Raw genomic sequence first — 18,638 nt, 5'->3', positions numbered from 1 at the left:
CTCATATGATATCAGGGAATTAAAAGAATTGCTCTTTTTCCCCTGGGACACTGAGGAAAGAAGAAAAACGGAATGCAAGAAAGAGACAAGTAGAGTTGTACTGTCTCTAAGCACACCAGGGAAGAGGAGAGTGTTGCATTTCCTGATTAGAGTTCAAGGAGAAGACTATCTCCCCAAATGTCCATCACAGTTTCAGGCATTGACAAATCAAGGTAACTGGTGGAACAGAAGACCCTAGGTGACTACATTCCCAAGCCATCCTTGGTTCCCATGTCATATGGAAAATTTGAGAGTCAATGGCCTGCAAAGGTATGCATTATGAGGAGGAAAGTGCTCCCCTTCCCCTGTCAAGTCTGTGAGAGGATCTCCACGCCAGTGCAACAGATGGAGAATATGGCAGATGCCCATGGTCCTACAACCAGCAAAAACCAAAGTGAAGCAGTGCCACAGAGGGGATGATGAATAATAATAAATAATAGTGATGGGTTCACCAGCTACAGACTTGAGCAACAGAGGCTATCACAGCCCTGATTATCCAGTTCCACATGAGTTTGCTTCAGCAGCCAGAGAAAACTAGGCCCAAAGAAAAAAGAAGAGTTTTCCTTTTCTAACTTGAGATCATCTATAACCTACACCCTTCCACCCATGTACTAGATCTCACCTGAAGGAGAGAAGCAGACGAAGAGGGATTCTTTAGCATATGAGACACTAAAAAATTGTATCTAAGAAAGACTAACTTTTACCACAAGGGACGGTTTGAATTATTAGATCAATTAGACATATAGTTATTTTTTCCTACTATCTAGAGAATGGGTTGTCACAATGAAGTGCAAGTCATTGAGTAAATTTTAAAAAAAAATAGGAAACTATTTTTTTGTTTCCTATGATTGTTATTGTAACATGAATTTGTGCTATTTTTTAGAGTCTACATACACCCACCCTTTTTTTAAAGTGTAGAACCAGTACCCTGGTATGGAAAAGGCTGCTTACTATCTACCCATATTCTTTTCATCATTTTCCTGGTCAAGCAGCTGGATCATATCTACAAGCCTAATTTGAAGCTCATGCCATTAAGTCCTAGCTAAAGGAATATGAGTGAACTGAGAAATGCCACTTTATGTTTGGACAAATAAAATCTTCCACATATACGTCTTTCAGTTTCCCTTCCAGTGGCCAGATACAGAAAACTCTCAGGCAGCAAGCATCTAAGGTCCCTGAGTACTGACTCAGATTGCCCTCACCAGATTATAGTTTGTGTCAGACAGAAATTTTTATTGTGTTAAGTCACTGGAAATTTTGGATTTGTTTTTACAGCAGTTAGCTTTACCTTAACTAAATACGTACTACACAGAAGGGAAAGTTAGGGGTGGACAAAGAGGATCAGATCAGGACTGACGGGTTTAGAAAGGAGAAGGAAGATCAAACAGAGAAGGAGATTCTCAAAGGTTCCTAGTAGTGGTCTTAGACCTGAACGGCACTTTACAATCTACTATTTTGCTTGAATATGACAGAAACATAACTCAAACTAGATTAAGCTAAAATGATATTATAATTCATGGGCTCTTTACATTACAAATTTTACCCTCACAGAGCTGGAACCAGGAACTTTTGTTACTCTTAGGTCTCCCTCTCTCTCACTCTCTCTTTCACTGTTCTTTCTCACTGTCTCAACATTTTTTCTAAGTGTGCTTTATTTTTACCCACCAGATGGAGAAGGATAAGTTTTCAAAGGAAAAGCTTCAGAGCACGCAAAAATAACAAATATCCACCACAATGACTTACTAAAAATACAGATAGATGGATATATACATAGAGAGAGACAGAGAGAGAGATAGATAGAGATATATATATAGAGAGAGAAAGAGTGAGAGAGAGAAAGAGATAATGATTCACATCATCCTCTAGTCTCTTTGTGTCAGGTTTCAAGAAACAAACACTTCCTTTGCTGAAGTGGGATGGACTTAAATATCATTTCAATTATTATTACTATAACTAAGATGTTATATTTAGAAGACTATATCATTGAACTGTGGAAGTATTGAATTGTGCCAGTTTATGGCTGTCCTCAAATAAAAACATATTAAAGAAGTCGGCCAAATATATTCTATCGCAATAACATCCAAACGATCTGTTTATTTTTATTTATTTATTTATTTTGAGATGGAGCCTTGCTCTATCACCCAGGATGGAATGCAGTGGTGCAGGCTCAGCTCACTGCAACCCGCCCCCTGGGTTCAAGTGATTCTCCTGTCTAAGCCTCCTGAGTAGCTGGGATTACAGGCAAACGCCACCATACCTGGCTAATTTCTGTATTTTTAGTAGAGACAGGGTTTCACCATGTTGGTCAGGCTGGTCTTGAACTCCTGACCTCAAGTGATCCATCTACCTCAGCCTCCCAAAATGGAGTTTATTAACTAAATTTAGTTTATTAACTAAAATGATCTGTTTATTAACTTCTGGATAATAAACCACACTCCAGAACTGAGTGGTATAGTGACTTAAAATAACTATTTTAATCACCTCTCATGATTTGGTGCAATGACTAGATAGCTGGCTGGATTTCTGTGCAATGTGATGTGGGCAAGGTCAGTAGTCAATGAGGGCATGACTTAGGCAAGAATGTACTACATGTCTTACTTAATATGGCTATTGACTTGTTGCTCAGCTGGAGTTGTTGACCAGTTCACCTATACATGATCTTTCTATGTCACTTGGGCTTCTCATAGCATGGTGCCTGTGTTACAAAGGGAGTGTCCCAAAAGGAAATGATTCAAGATGGTTAAAGCAAAAGCTGAGAGTCTGTCTAAATGCTAGGCTAGAACTGTCAAAATGTTGCTTCAATCACCTTCTGTTAGTTAAGCTCTCACAGGTTAAACCCAAATTCAAGGAGAAGGGAAATAAAGCCCAAATAAACTACCTCTTGATGAAAAGAATGACCCAAAAGCTGCAGCTATCTTTAATACACTACTCAAACTATCAGGAAAATGGTGTGGAAAATGTGTGTGAGTCCATCATGAACAAGCACAGCATTGGGATACCCTCTGATTCAGTCAGATACTACCAGAGAAACAGGAGCAATAGGAAATATATATATACAATTTGACTTACTCTTTTCCTAATTGAATACCCTTTATTTCCTTCTCCTGCCTAATTGCCCTGGCCAGAACTTCCAACACTATGTTGAATAGGAGTGGTGAGAGAGGGCGTCCCTGTCTTGTGCCAGTTTTCAAAGGAAATGCTTCCAGTTTTTGCCCATTCAGCACGATATTGGCTGTGGGTTTGTCATAGATAGCTCTTATTATTTTGAGATACATCCCATCAATACCTAATTTATTGAGAGTTTTTAGCATGAAGGGTTGTTGAATTTTGTCAAAGGCCTTTTCTGCATCTATTGAGATAATCATGTGGTTTTTTCTTTGGTTCTGTTTATATGCTGGATTACATTTATTGATTTGCGTATATTGAACCAGCCTTGCATCCCAGGGATGAAGCCCACTTGATCATGGTGGACAAGCTTTTTGATGTGCTGCTGGATTCAGTTTGCCAGTATTTTATTGAGGATTTTTGCATCAATGTTCATCAAGGATATTGGTCTAAAATTCTCTTTTTTGGTTGTGTCTCTGCCCGGCTTTGGTATCAGGATGATGCTGGCCTCATAAAATGAGTTAGGGAGGATTCCCTCATTTTCTATTGATTGGAGTAGTTTCAGAAGGAATGGTATCATTTCCTCCTTGTACCTCTGGTAGAATTCGGCTGTGAATCCATCTGGTCCTGGACTCTTTTTGGTTGGTAAGCTATTGATTATTGCCTGAATTTCTGAGGCTGTTATTGGTCTACTCAGAGATTCAACTTCTTCCTGGTTTAGTCTTGGGAGGGTGTATGTGTTGAGGAATTTATCCATTTCTTCTAGATTTTCTAGTTTATTTGCATAGAGGTGTTTGTAGTATTCTCTGATGGTAGTTTGTATTTCTGTGGGATCAGTGGTGATATCCCCTTTATCATTTTTTATTGCATCTATTTGATTCTTCTCTCTTTTCTTCTTTATTAGTCTCGCTAGCGGTCTATCAATTTTGTTGATCCTTGCAAAAAACCAGCTCCTGGATTCATTAATTTTCTGAAGGGTTTTTTGTGTCTCCATTTCCTTCAGTTCTGCTCTGATTTTAGTTATTTCTTGCCTTCTGCTAGCTTTTGAATGTGTTTGCTCTTGCTTTTCTAGTTCTTTTAATTGTGATGTTAGGGTGTCCATTTTGGATCTTTGCTGCTTTCTCTTGTGGGCATTTAGTGCTATAAATTTCCCTCTACACACTGCTTTGAATGTGTCCCGGAGATTCTGGTATGTTGTGTCTTTGTTCTCATTGGTTTCAAAGAACATCTTTATTTCTGCCTTCATTTCGTTATGTACCCAGTAGTCATTCAGGAGCAGGTTGTTCAGTTTCCATGTAGTTGAGTGGTTTTGAGTGAGCTTCTTAATCCTGAGTTCTAGTTTGATTGCACTGTGATCTGGGAGACGGTTTGTTATAATTTCTGTTCTTTTACATTTGCTGAGGAGAGCTTTACTTCCAACTATGTGGTCAATTTTGGAATAGGTGTGTGGTGCTGAAAAAAATGTATATTCTGTTGATTCGGGGTGGAGAGTTCTGTAGATGTCTATTAGGTCCACTTGGTGCAGAGCTGAGTTCAATTCCTGGGTATCCTTGTTAACTTTCTGTCTCGTTGATCTGTCTAATGTTGACAGTGGGGTGTTAAAGTCTCCCATTATTATTGTGTGGGAGTCTAAGTCTCTTTGTAGGTCACTCAGGACTTGCTTTATGAATCTGGGTGCTCCTGTATTGGGTGCATATATATTTAGGATAGTTAGCTCTTCTTGTTGAATTGATCCCTTTACCATTATGTAATGGCCTTGTCTCTTTTGATCTTTGTTGGTTTAAAGTCTGTTTTATCAGAGACTAGGATTGCAACCCCTGACTCTTTTTGTTTTCCATTTTCTTGGTAGATCTTCCTCCATCCTTTTATTTTGAGCCTATGTGTGTCTCTGCATGTGAGATGGGTTTCCTAAATACAGCACAAATATATATACATATATACGTGCATACACACACACATATACATATGCATATACATACATACACAGAGTGAGAGATTTATTTTAATAAATTGGCTTATACAATTGTGTAAGTCCAGTCTGAAATCCATAAAGCCATCTAGTTTTTCTTTACAGAATATGATAATTTGTGGAGCAACTAACCAAGACTGCTTTAACATTCCTTTCTGCTTGACTAAATTTTAGATAGACCTCTTCCTGACCATAGGCCTCTGTCCTCCTGTTTGCTAAAGCATTTACTTCAAAACACTTGGAATTGTAAATTGCTTCTCTGCCCCTTTGAGATGCAAATCTTCCACAATCCAGAACCGTCTTTCTCAAGGACCTGGGACCATCTCTTTGAAATGTGATCATCAAGAAGATAGGACCCCTCTATCCCAGTCTCTGCTGAAGAGTAGGAACCTCACTTCAATAAATGCCGATTAGCAAACATAGGTGATCTAATTGCATTAACCAACCTCCCCACTAATGTCTTCTGGTACTTTTCAACTAGGTCACTCAACTGCTTAAAAGCTATCCTGCTTTTCAGTGAAGTTGAGTTCTATTTCTGTCTCCTATCTCAATAATTTTGAACAAAGTCTTCCTTGCCCATTTAACCAGTTTAGTGTAATTTTCTTTTACAACAGGTATAAAGCTAATTGCTGATGAGGCTGATCCTTTTGTGGCTTGCTTTTAAGTTTTCTTAGAGTGGTTCTCTAGTAGTCTTTTTACTAGGACTACTTTAGCCTTAGGCATCACAATTTTGTAGTGGTCTTTATTGAATTCCCATGTTTTGTGCCAGTGAGGTTACACCACTCTAATTAGTTAGAACTTGAAATTCTGCCAATCTTCTACAAGCTATGGAAATTGTTTGACTTACAACACACTAGTATTATTTCCCTGAGCATAAGCAATGCCCCTATACATGTGTACAGGTCAACTCCTTAGCCAAAGATCCGAGGGGACCTCAATATAGATTTTGAGCTCCTTATCTATGTAGCTGCCTTCTCTATAACACTTTGACCAGCAAAATTTAGCTGCCTTTGTCGTTTAGAACTCCTGTTACTGACCTTTTGACTCCATGAATCATGGTTCTGAGTCTCAGTTCCCCACATTGTTGTCTGCAAACCCTTCTCCAGGCAAAAAGCCAGGAGAATAGCAGAACTCACTTCATTTGTTTCCCTTTTTTCATGGACCACTATCTTCTGTTTGTTGTCTAATAGGTGAAAATTGTTGCTTCAAATGTCAGTTTTAACCCCAGTTTTTGTTTTATTGTGGTGTTGGTCAAATACCGTCTTCTTTGCTTGATAAACGGAAGTGGAAGATTTAATATATTACATAATTTGAAATGGCTGTTCTATGGTAGATAAAGGCTTCCTGCCCAAAAAGAAGTCATTAAAATTCCCAGTGTCCTTATGTGTTTATGTAAAGTGTCATTTTGTTTCCATTTGAAAAACAGAAGTTTCCTAGATCAGTGCCTAAATACACAGCTGGTCAATTGCTTGCAATGACTTAATGTTAAATGCAATTTTATATAATTATTTTCATACATTTCTAACAAACACATGGTATGTTATTGGGGTTATATTTAGATCTGTAGTACATAAAAATCTTTTAAAGTATTTGTTTATATATAGATATATTTTAGCTGTCCTTAAAATTCTAAAAAAAATAAATAAAACATAAGAATGCTAATTGCATGGCTATAAAGTTTTCACAGAGAGGCTATTAAAAACCTGCAAGTGCATCATCAGAAAGCTTTTTCCATACTATTGCATTTATTTTTTCTCAAACTCAAAATTTCCAGATTCTGTAGCTCAAAGAAAGATACCACATCATGTGCGCAAGTTACACCTGAGAACCAGCCAAAAAAAAAAAAAAAAAGTTATTGAATGTTGAGGGTCATGGTTCAGTTCTTACTGGTAAAGAAAATTGTGGTAGACAAAAATGATGAATCCCTAATAATTTGATTTTGAGCTAATCATAAAAGAGATTATCACAGATGAGCAAGACCTAATCAGGTGAGCCCTTTATTTATTTATGTTTGTTTGTTTGTTTATTTAATTTTTAAATTATAACTTAATTTAGGTTCAGAGGACATGTGCAGATTTGTTATATAAGTAAACTGCGTGTTACAGGGGTTTGGTATACAGATTATTTCATCACCCAGGTATAAGCATAGAAACAAATGGGTAATTTTATGATATTTCCCCTTCTCCCATATTCCACTGTCGAGTAGGCCACAGTATCTGTTGTTCCCCTCTTTACGACCATGCATGTGTTCCCATTGTTTAGCTCCCACCTATAAGTGAGAACATGTGGTGTCTGGTTTTCTGTTCCTGCATTAGTTTGCTTAGGATAATGGCCTCCAGCTTTATCCATATTGCTACAGAGACGATCTTTTTTTTTTTTTTTTTTTTTAAATAACTGTAAGTATTCCCTGGTATATATGTACCACATTTTCTTTATTCAGTCTGCCCTTGATGGGCATTTAGGTTGATTCCATGTCTCTGCTATTATGAATTGTACTTCAATGAATATATGAGTGCATTGTCTTTATGGTAGGACGATTTATATTCCCTTGGGTATATACCCAATAATGGGATTGCTGGGTTGAATGGTAATTCTGTTTTATTTCAGAAATCACCATACTGCCTTCCACAATGGCTGAACTAATTTATAGTCCTGTCTGCAGTGTATAAGCAATCCCTTTTTTTGCCAGCATCTGTTAATTTTTGACTTTTTAGTAACCGCCATTCTGACTGATGTGAGATGGTATTTCACTGTGGTTTTGATTTGCATTGCTGTAATGATTATTGAGGTTGATAGTCTTTTCATATGCTTCTTGGCTGCATGTATGTCTTCTTTTCTTTTAAAAATTGTCTGTTCATGTACTTAGCCAACTTTTTAATGGGGTTGTTTTTTGCTTAGAAATTTAAGTTCCTTATGGATTCTGGACAGCAGACTTTTGTCAGATGTATAATTTGCAAATATTTTCTCCCATTATGTAGGTTGCGTGTTTACTCTATTGATAGTTTCTTTTACTGTGCAGAAGCTCTTTAGTTCAATTAGGTTCCACTTGTCAATTTTTGTTTTCATTGCAATTGCTTTTGGCATCTTCGTCATGAAATCTTTGCCATTTCCCATGTCCAAAGAGGTATTTCCTAGGTTATCTTCCAGGGTTTTGATAGTTTTAGGTTTTACCTTTAAGTCTTACTCCATCTTGAATTTATTTTTGTACATGGTATGAGGAGGCAGTCCAGTTTCAATCTTCTGCATATGGCTAGCCAGTTATCCCAGCACCATTTATTGAATAGAGAGTCCCTTCCCCATTTTTGTCAACTTTATCATAGATCAGATGGCTGTAGGTGTGCATCATTATTTCTGGGTTCTCTATTCTGTTCCGTTGATATACATGTCTGTTTTTATACCAATATCTTGCTGTTTTGGTTACTGTAGCCTTGTAATATTGTTTGAAGTCAGGTAATGTGATGCTTTATTCTTCTTCCTTCTTTTTGTTTAGGATTGCCTTGGTTATTCAGGCTCTTTTTTCATTTCATATGAATTTTAAAATAGTTTTTTCTTAAGTTTGTAAAAAATGTCATTGGTAATTTGAAAGGAAGAGCATTGAATTTGTAAACTGCTTTGGGCAGTATGGCCAAGAATCAACAATATTGATTCTTCATATCCATGAGCATGAAATGTTTTCCAATTTGTATCATATCTGATTTCCTTGAGAAATGTTTTGTGATTCTCATTATACAGATGTTTCACCTTCTTGGTTAGCTGTATCCTAGGTATTTTGTTCTTTTTGTGGCAATTATGAATAGGATTGCATTCCTGATTTGGCTCTGAGCATGGATGTTGTTGGTGTATAGGAATGCTACTGATTTTTGTACATTAATTTTGTATCCTTAAAATTTGCTGAAGTTGTTTATCAGATCAAGGAGCTTTCAGACAGACACTATCAGACTTTCTAGATATAGAATCATGTCATCTGCAAAAAGGGGTAATTTGATTTCTTTTCTCCCTATTTTGATGCTTTTTATATCTTTCACTTGCCTGATTGCTTCAAGCAAGTATAGGACTTCCAGTACTATCAATGTATTGAATAGGAGTGGTGAGAGTGGGCACCCTTGTCTTGTTCTAGTTTACAAGGAAAATGCTTTCAGCTTTTGCACATTCAATATGATGTTGGCTGTGAGTTTGTCATAGATGGCTCTCATTATTTTGAAGTATGTTCCTTCAGTGCCTAGTTTATTGAGGGTGTTTAACAAGAAGAGATGTTTAAAATGAATTCATTTCAATAAAATGAATTTTATCAAAAGCCTTTTCTGCATCTGTTAAGATAATCATGTGGTTTTGTTCTCACTTCTCCTTATGTGATGAATCATGTGTACTGATTTGCATATGTTAAACCAACCTTGCATCCCAGAGATAAAGCTCATTTGATCACAGTGGATGAGCTTTTTGATGTGCTTCTGGATCTGGTTTGCAAATATTTTGTTGAGGACTTTTGCATCTACGATCATCAAGGATATTGGTCTGAAGTTTTCTTTTGTTGTTGTGTCTTTGCCAGCCTTTGCTATCAAGATGATGTTTTATAGAATGAGTTGGGGAGGAGGATCTCCTCCTCAACTTTTTGGAATAGTTTCAGTAGGAATGATACCAGCTTTTTTTATACATCTGGTAGAATTCAGCTCTGAATCCATCTGGTTCTGAGCTTTTTTTGGTTGGTAAGCTATTTATTACTGATTCCATTTTGGAACTTGTAGTTGGTCTGTTCATGGATTACATTTCTTCCTGGTTCAGTCTTGGGAGGTTGTATGTGTTCAGAAATGTATCCATTTCTTCTAGATTTTCCAGTCTGTGTGCAAACAGGCGTTCATAGTTCTCTAAATTTTTTTTTATTTATTTGGAGTCAGTGGTAATGTCCCTTTTGTCATTTATGATTGTTTATTTGGATTTTCTCTCGTTCTAGCTTGCAGTCTATCTATCTTATTAATGTTTTTAAATAAGAAACTCATGGATTCATTGATCTTTTTATGGTTTTTTTGTGTTTCAATTTCCTTCAGTTCAGATCTGATTTTGCTTATTTCTTATCTTCTGCAGCTTTGGGTTTGGTTTGCTCTTCCTTCTCAGTTCCTCTAGCTGTGTTAGGATGTTAATATGAGACCTTTCTAACTTTTTGATGTGGGCATTAAAGCTATAACCTTCTATCTTAACACTGCCTTAGTTGTGTTCTAGAGACTCTGGTGTGTTGTATCTTTGTTATCATTAGTGTCAAAGATGTTCTTACTTCTGCCTTAATTTCATTATTTACCCAAAAGTCATTCAGGAGGAAGTTGTTTAATTTCCATGTAATTGTGTAGTTTTGAATGATTTTTTAGCATTGATTTCTATTTTTATTGCACTATGGTCCAAGAGCACGATTAGTATTTTTTTATGATTTTGCTGAGGATTATTTTATGTCCAATTGTGTGGTCAATTTTAGAGTATGTACCATGTGGCGATGAGAAGAATGTATATTCTGTTGTTCTGGGGTGGTGAGTTCTGTAAAGCTCTATTAGGTCTATTTGGTCAAGTGCTGAGTTCAGTTCCTAAATATCATTGTGAATTTTTTGCATTGATCTGTCTGATACTGTCTGTTGGGTGATGAAATCTCCCATTTTTATTGTATTAGAACTTAAGTCTCTTCATAAATCTCTAAGAACTTATTTTATAAAGCTGGGTGCTCCTGTGTGGATGAGTACATATTTGGGATTGTTAGCTCTTCTTGTTGAGTTGAACCTGTTACCATTATGTAATGCCCTTCTTCATCTTTTTGATCTTTGTTGGTTTAAAGTCTGCTGTGTCTGAAATTAGGAGAGCAACCCTTACTTGTTTCCGTTTTTTATTTGTTTGGTAGATTTTTTTTCATTCCTTTACTTCGGGCCTATGGGTATCATGGCATGTGAGATGGGTCTCTTGAAGGCAGCATACCACTGGGTCTTGATTCTTTATCAAGCTTGCCACTTTGAGCCTTTTAATTGGGACATTTAGTCCATTTATATTCAAGGTTAGTATTGATATGTGCAGATTTGATCCTGTCATTGTGTCAGACACAATGGTTATTAAGCAGACTTGTTTGTGTGGTTACTTAAAGTGTTACTGGTATGTGTACTTAAGTGTGCTTTTGTAGTGCCTGATTATGGTCTTTTCTTTCCATATTTAGTGTTCCTTTCAGGACCTCTTGTAAGGCAGCTCTGGTGGTAACAAATTCCCTCAGCATTTGCTTCTCTGAAAAGGATCTTATTTATCCTTTACTTATGAAGCTTAGTTTAGCTGGATATGTAATTCTTGATGGGAAATTCTTTTCTTTTAAGAATGCTGAAGGTAGGCTCCCAATCTCTCCTGGCTTAAAGAGTTTCTGTTGAAAGATCTGCTGTTAGCCTGATGAGTTTCTCTTTTAGGTGACCTGCCCTTTCTGTTTCATTTCGACCTTGGAGACTCTGATGTTTATGTGTCTTGGGGATGGTCTCATGCAGTACTTCATGGGGATTCTCTGCATTTCCTGAATTTGAATGTTGGCCTCTCTAGCAAGGTTGGGGAAGTTTTCATGGAAGATATCCTGAAATATACTTTCCAAATTGCTTGCTTTCTCCTTTTCTCTTTTGGAGATGCCAATAAATCAATATTTTCTCGCTTTTTATCATCCCATATTTCTCAGAGGTTTTGTTCATTCTTTTTTCTTTATTTTTGGCTGACTGAGTTAGTTCTGAGAGAGAGTCTTTGAACGCTGAGATTCTTCCTTCAGTGTGGTCTATTCTGCTATTAATACTTTTGATTGCATTATGAAATTCTTGTAATAGGTTTTTCAGCTCTATCAGATCATTTTAGTTCTTTCTTTTCCCGACCATTTCATCTATCAGCTCCTCTACTATTTTATTGTAATCCTCAGATTCCTTGGAGTTGGTGTCAACTTTCTCCTGAATCTCAATGATCTTCATTCTTATCCACATTTTGAATTATCTTTCTGTGATTTCAGCCATTTCAGCCCAGTTGAGAACTCTAGCTGGGATATAAGTGCAGTCATTTGGAGGAAAGAAGCCACCCTAGCTTTCTGAGTTGCCAGAGTTCTCACACTCATTCTTTCTTATATGTATGGGCTGTTGTTCCTTTAACTGAAGTGTAATTTGTGAACAGTCAGTAGACTTTTCTGGATATTTTCAGAAAGTAGAGACCTTGTGCAGGGACTTTATTTATAGCTAAATTCATGTCCTTGGTTTCCCAGAGTGGGTATATTAGCAAAGTATTTTTGGTGTTGAAGATTTGGCCTGTGATCCAGTAGGTGGCACATAAGCAAAATGGCCAGTACATAGGCTCCTGCTAAGCTACTTGACTCTTCCTTATTTCTTCAAGATTGTAGCCATGCTCTTTCTCAGTGTTCTGTAAGTGTGGGCTCCTCTCACACTTGATTATTGGCTGCAGATCTCAGCTTGGCACTCTCAGGCTGCACACTGTAGCTCTGGTGCAAGCTCAGGCTTTATGTTCCTTCCCTAGCTTGGAGGCAGCAGGGGAAGGGATTTTAGCAGTGGTTGTGGAAGAGGGCTTTTCACTTGTCTCTTGGGGCTCCACTCCAGAGAGATGTGGAGCTGCTATCAATCACTGCTATCAGTCTGGGATGGGGCAGCTGAACTGTGGGCCCAAGACAGGAGGGCCCTTCTTGGTAGTGAACAAAGAAGGAGAGTGGGGTAACAGGAGAGACAGACTCATCTCTTCTCCTTAGGGCAACTGCAGCTTGCTGGAGGTGCAGTTAAAGCACTCATGGTATTTGCTTCTTTCCCAGTCTGAGGGCAGCAGGGGCAGTCCCACTGCAGTGGCAGTGAGAGAGGGGTTTTTGGTGTTCTCTGGGAGCTCCATCTCAGAGAAACATGGAGCCACTGCTACTGGGAATGTTCAGCCAGGTGGTTGAGCAGCTGCACTGCTGGCCTGATCTGAAGGTTCTGCTTGGTGAGGAGCAGCGGGGGTCAAGTGCTCACAGGGAGGAGAGACCGAGCTCCTCTCCATATGGTGACTGTGGCGTGCAGGGAGTGAGCCCTCAGGCTCTCTGTTTCTTCCCCAGACTGAGGGCAGCAAAGGAAGAACCACTGCTGTGGCAGTGGCAGAGGGGCTGTCAGTTGCCTCTGGGTGGCCCTCCCCAGGGAAATTCAGAGCCAATACCAGTGGGTGTGCTCAGTAGTAGGTGGGGCAGTTCATGTGTGATCCTGAGCCAGGGGCCCTGCTTGGTGAAGGGTCAGAGGTGAGCTCTTAGGCGAGCTCTTTTAAAGAGGATAAGCCTTCTCTGATATTAGAGATTCTCCTGTTTTCCTAGAAGAAGTAATCAGCTATAAGAGAGGGCTACCCCTCTACAACTATGAGAGGCTTCTAGTATCTGAGAGTGGCCCATGGCCAAAAACTAGCAATGAAATCACAACCTCAGTTTATATCCACCCACAAGGAACTAAATTCTGCAGTATCTCTGTGACTCTGCAGCTAGACCCTGAGCTCCAGAACAGAATGCAGTCTGACCAAAACATTTAATTTCAGTCTTGTGAGACTTTGAACAGAAATCCCAGTTATGCCGTGCCTGAACTTATAACCCATAGAATTTATGAGATAATCAATTTGTTATTTTGAACCAGTAAGTTTTGGGTACTTTGTAATGTAGCAATTGATAATTAATAAAGCCACATTGGTTAGTAAAATGTTAAATACTTCTACCAGTTTGGAAATAGCTTCTGTCTAAGCTCCTGAATATCCCTCCACCATACCTGGTCATCAGACTATCATTGCTCTTAGACTTATGGATGCATCACCTAATGGGTTAACGCTTGAACCAGCAGGGACCTCCAGGAACTTGCTTCATCAGTATAGCAGTTTCCCTTCTGATTGGCCAGTGTTCAGGTAATACTAAATATTATACTATATTATATATCATTATCTATTGAGTTGTATATGTCAATATGTACAGATATTCCTTGACTTACCATGTGGTTACATTTAGATAAACTCATAATAAGTTGAAAATATTGTAAGTCACAAGCGCATTTAAAACACGTAACATACTGAACACCACAATTTAGCCTTATCCACCTTAAATGTGCTCAGAACATTTACACTGGCCTACTTTTGAGCAAAATTATCAAACCCAAAACCTACTAAAATTAGTTGTTGAATAGCTCATGTTATTTATCGAACACTGTACTGAAAGTGGAAAACAAAGAGGTTGTATGCGTACTTGAAGTATGGTTTCTACTGAATGTGTGTCTCTTTCACACCATCATAAACTTGAAATCTGTATATATTTCTCTCTCTCTCTCCATATATATATATATACACTTTATATATATATATATATATATACACTTTATATATATATATATATATAAAACAAAATATATGGTAATCTCTCATTGTGTTGGTACAGAAGTAATTGCAGTTTTTGCCAAAAACTGCACAATTACTTCTGCACTAACTTAATGCATTATGTAATATATATTACTATGCTACATATGTTAAAGGTATATCAAAGGTATATCAAAGAGTTGTTGAAATTGTAGAGAATAAAGCAGGAAAAGTCCCTGCCCTCATGGGGCTTATTTATGAGCTAAAGAAGAGATAGAAGAAAAAAAACATCAAGTTAACAAATATGATTTTAGACAGCGATCAATACTATAAAGGAAGTCAACAGGGCCTGTATGACATAAACATCTGCTTCATGCCAACAGTTTGCCAACTTAGTTTCCTGCCTTATTTTGTCACAGCTTCCTTCTTGGCCTCTTTTCTCATTCTGTGCTGCTGCTGATTATAATGATGATACAATAAAAATAAACACAAGTATGCATCCGGCGTTTTCTCTGTGCCAGGCATGGAGATAGTTGCTTAACATACATTACCTCATGTAATTCATTCAACAACTCTGTGACTTGAGTACTCTTTAAAGTACTTGTTTGATATGTAATATATTAATATATATATAACAAAATATATAACACAGTAAGGATAATATTCAAAATATTTAACAGCCAGTATGGCCAAGCAAAATGATGGAGAGTGATTGGCAGGGAAAGGACCTCTCAGAAATGTGGGATTTGAGCTGAGATCTGAATGAAGCAGAGTCAGCCATGAGACAATCTCTAAAAGATAAGTTCAGAAAGGTAAACCAGGTCACTTTACTTAACACTACTCAGACAATTGTAAGGCATGTAATTTTGTTTTTAAGTGATAGGAGTGGGCTTTCAGTAGGCTTTCAGAAGGGAAGTGACACGATTTAATTGACGTTTTAAAAACACCACTCTGCTTCCTGCTGCATTTAACCTCCAGAATCTAATAGCTAGGCAGTATTGCCAGGAGCTGTATATAGGGAGTTCCTTTACAATACTTCTCTGTACCCACCCTACTAGCAGTGTCCCATGTGGCCTCTCAAGTGAACAAAGTTTAGTTAACTGGCAGCTACCAGTGTAATTCCTGACACCCTATTGTTTACAAAAGTTTTAGGTCAAGCCATGTAGCTGTAGTGTGTGTTACATTTTTAAGCATATTAATGAGGTATCTTCTTAGTTGATCCTCCTTTCCCCACTTCTTAGAGAAGCTGGAGAATATGTTTTAGTACAGCTGTAATAGAAGAATGTAGGCTGGATTGCTACATGGCTAGAAAAAGATTAACTGCTGCTATATTTCCATCATTCTTTCCCATGCCTCCTAATTTAATACAGTATTTTGATAATATTGTATTTTTGGCTAGGATCTAAGTCACACAAGCTTTTCTCACACAGGGTGGTCAACACATGACTTAAAAAGGGTTGTATTTAATATCAAGTTTTAGCTGGGTAGTGTGGATGACAGTTTGGGTCTATGTATGCTCCTCTTGATTCATTATTGGGCTGGAGCAGTACCTTTAAGGAGCTGTCCTGCTCTGGAAGTGCACGCTGAGCTCTGCATGACAGAAACATCTGCTTTATGCCAGAGTTTGCCAACTTCATTTCCTAAACTGCCTTGTTAGTGCTGCATTGCATTCCTCACAAGGTCTCTACTTCTTAGCTTCTATTCTTTCTATGATGATAGTAACGATGATACTCATAATGATAATACAGTAACAATACCCAACACAGTATGCATCCAGTGTTTTCTCTACGCAGACATGGTGATAGTTGCCTAATACATATTATCTCATATAAGTCATTCTATAACTCTGTGACTAGAGTATAATTTTTTTTTGCAACGGAGTCTTGCTGTCGCCCAGGCTGGAGTGCAGTGGCACGATCTCGCTCACTGCAAGCTCCGCCTCCTGGGTTCACACCATTCTCCTGCTTCAGCCTCCCGAGTAACTGGGACTACAGGCGCCCGCCACCACACCCGGCTAATTTTTTTGTATTTTTAGTAGAGACAGGGTTTCACCGTGTTAGCCAGGATGGCCTCGATCTCCTGACCTCGTGATCCGTGCGTCGCGGCCTCCCAAAGTGCTGGGATTACAGGCGTGAGCCACCGCGCCGGGCCCGACTTGAGTATAATTTTTAAGCCCATTTTATGGAGAAGAAAACTGAAGCTTGGAGGCTGGATGATCTTACAGCTTGTGAGACGTGAACTCAGAATGTATACCCAGAATACATTAAAGCCCAAAGAATTTCCATCCATTTTTCTTTTCTAAACTGCTGAGTGTTCTTGCTCCTCTAAGCTGTAACTGATGACTTAACTTGGGTACATAGACTTGTTTGGGTAATAATGCTTCCAGCTTTGTCTTGCCTTGGAAAAACCCTTCCAGCATGCTTCTCTTGAGTAACAAAGGCAGATCCATGGTTTTCTTTCTCTGATTTACCCAAAATGCTTCCCACTAGGCTTTCTCACTTAAAGCCACTTACAGAGCTCATAGATCAAATGGAAACTATGCTATAAAAATGTAACGTACACAAACTGAATTGTTATTGAATTACTTTGCAGGGGCCAGAGAATTTTTTATAAGGTCAAGAAGTATACATTTTTATTGATTAATATACACATTGTTAAAAAAGATTTAAAGTCATTAGAAATATAATATCAATTCAACCTGAGGTTCTTTAATACAGCCTTAAAATAGTTATAGAAAATTAATTGAAAATAAATTTATTTTATTAAGTAAAACTGTTTGGAATTGCACTTGGTCAGAAATAAATTATATTTGTATTAGCCATGAAATATGTAATGGTTTTGTAAAAATCTATTTTTCTCTAATCACAATGTTGGAAATGGTAAAAGAATATCTTTTAGAATCTTCTAGATTTCGTCAGTACTTGTATTTGAGTATGAAAAAGTCTTTTCTTTCCCACTTATGAACTGAGTTAAAATAATACTGACTTTCCACAAATTATTTGAATTTGCTTTTATGTTGCATATGCATTTAATCTGCTTTTCATACTCATTTAATCTGCTTTTTTGTTTATCTGTTTGTCATTAAATAGCATGACAAGGCAATTTATGATTCTTAAACAGCAGGTAGTATTTATTTTCTGGCTACCCTTCTAATGGATGCAGTCTTCAACGCAGCAAGATAGAAATATTTTCAAAAGTACAATATTTGGATACACCCTCTGGCTGACCACAGTACCCCAACTGAGTAATTATATTGGTTCAAAGGGGAATAATTCTTTAAATAATATTGCAGCATCACAACACAGTAAATGGTCCAATAATTTTCAAGAATGACTTTTCTTGTTCTTAGTGCATATTAACTCTGCATCTTTATATAAGCAAATATATAGGCAAAAATAGACCTGGGCATTCTCATCCTCAGAAATTCCATTGTAAACAAACAGATGTGTTTTTTTTCCAATGGTATTTCCAGATTTACAAGTCAATAAATTTAAAATATGTTAACTATTGAAAATAAAATATTTTTAAATAGTTTTTTCTCAATAATAATGTCAAAAATATATTTTGAATACATTTCTGATAAATGCATTTGAATTATTTTGCCCAAGTTATCTAAACTGAGTTTATTTGCTGACTGAATTTGTCTCATTGTTTTATCTTCTAAGGCAGGGAAATTGCTATCTTCAAAGAACATGGTAAATAAATTCAAAGGGCATAATCCTGTCTATTTCCTTTTGGACATCTAAGCAATTATTCAAAGACTTGTTTAGTTGAAAACATACATAATAATGGTAGCAATAATTCATTTTTTAAAAATAACATTTTGAAAATATTTGTTAAAGTGCAAGAGAAGAGACACAGGTGGTTGTTATAGGTATAAAACTTTTCTGATTCATATTGTACTAAACTTGTTATCAACTCATGGAATTTATATAAATCCAATGGAATGAAATTTGAGTTCATTCTAGTACCACAGAAAAAGTAACTTAGAATCTTCTAAATGCACATAAAAAAGGACATAAAAGTTAGGTAAAGTTTTTTCCTGAATCTTGAATAATATTGATTCTGTAATATAGCAACTTGGATATCTTACCTTTATTATTTGTTGGTGTATATATGTAAAAAGACTGTGTTTACTTTTTTATTCAAGTACATTATAATGGATTTTTCCAATAAAACCTTTCAAATCTCC

The sequence above is a fragment of the Pongo abelii genome, chromosome 10, assembly GCF_028885655.2.
Source record: "Pongo abelii isolate AG06213 chromosome 10, NHGRI_mPonAbe1-v2.0_pri, whole genome shotgun sequence".
NCBI lineage: Eukaryota > Metazoa > Chordata > Mammalia > Primates > Hominidae > Pongo > Pongo abelii.
Note: the sequence above shows the minus strand (reverse complement) of the source record.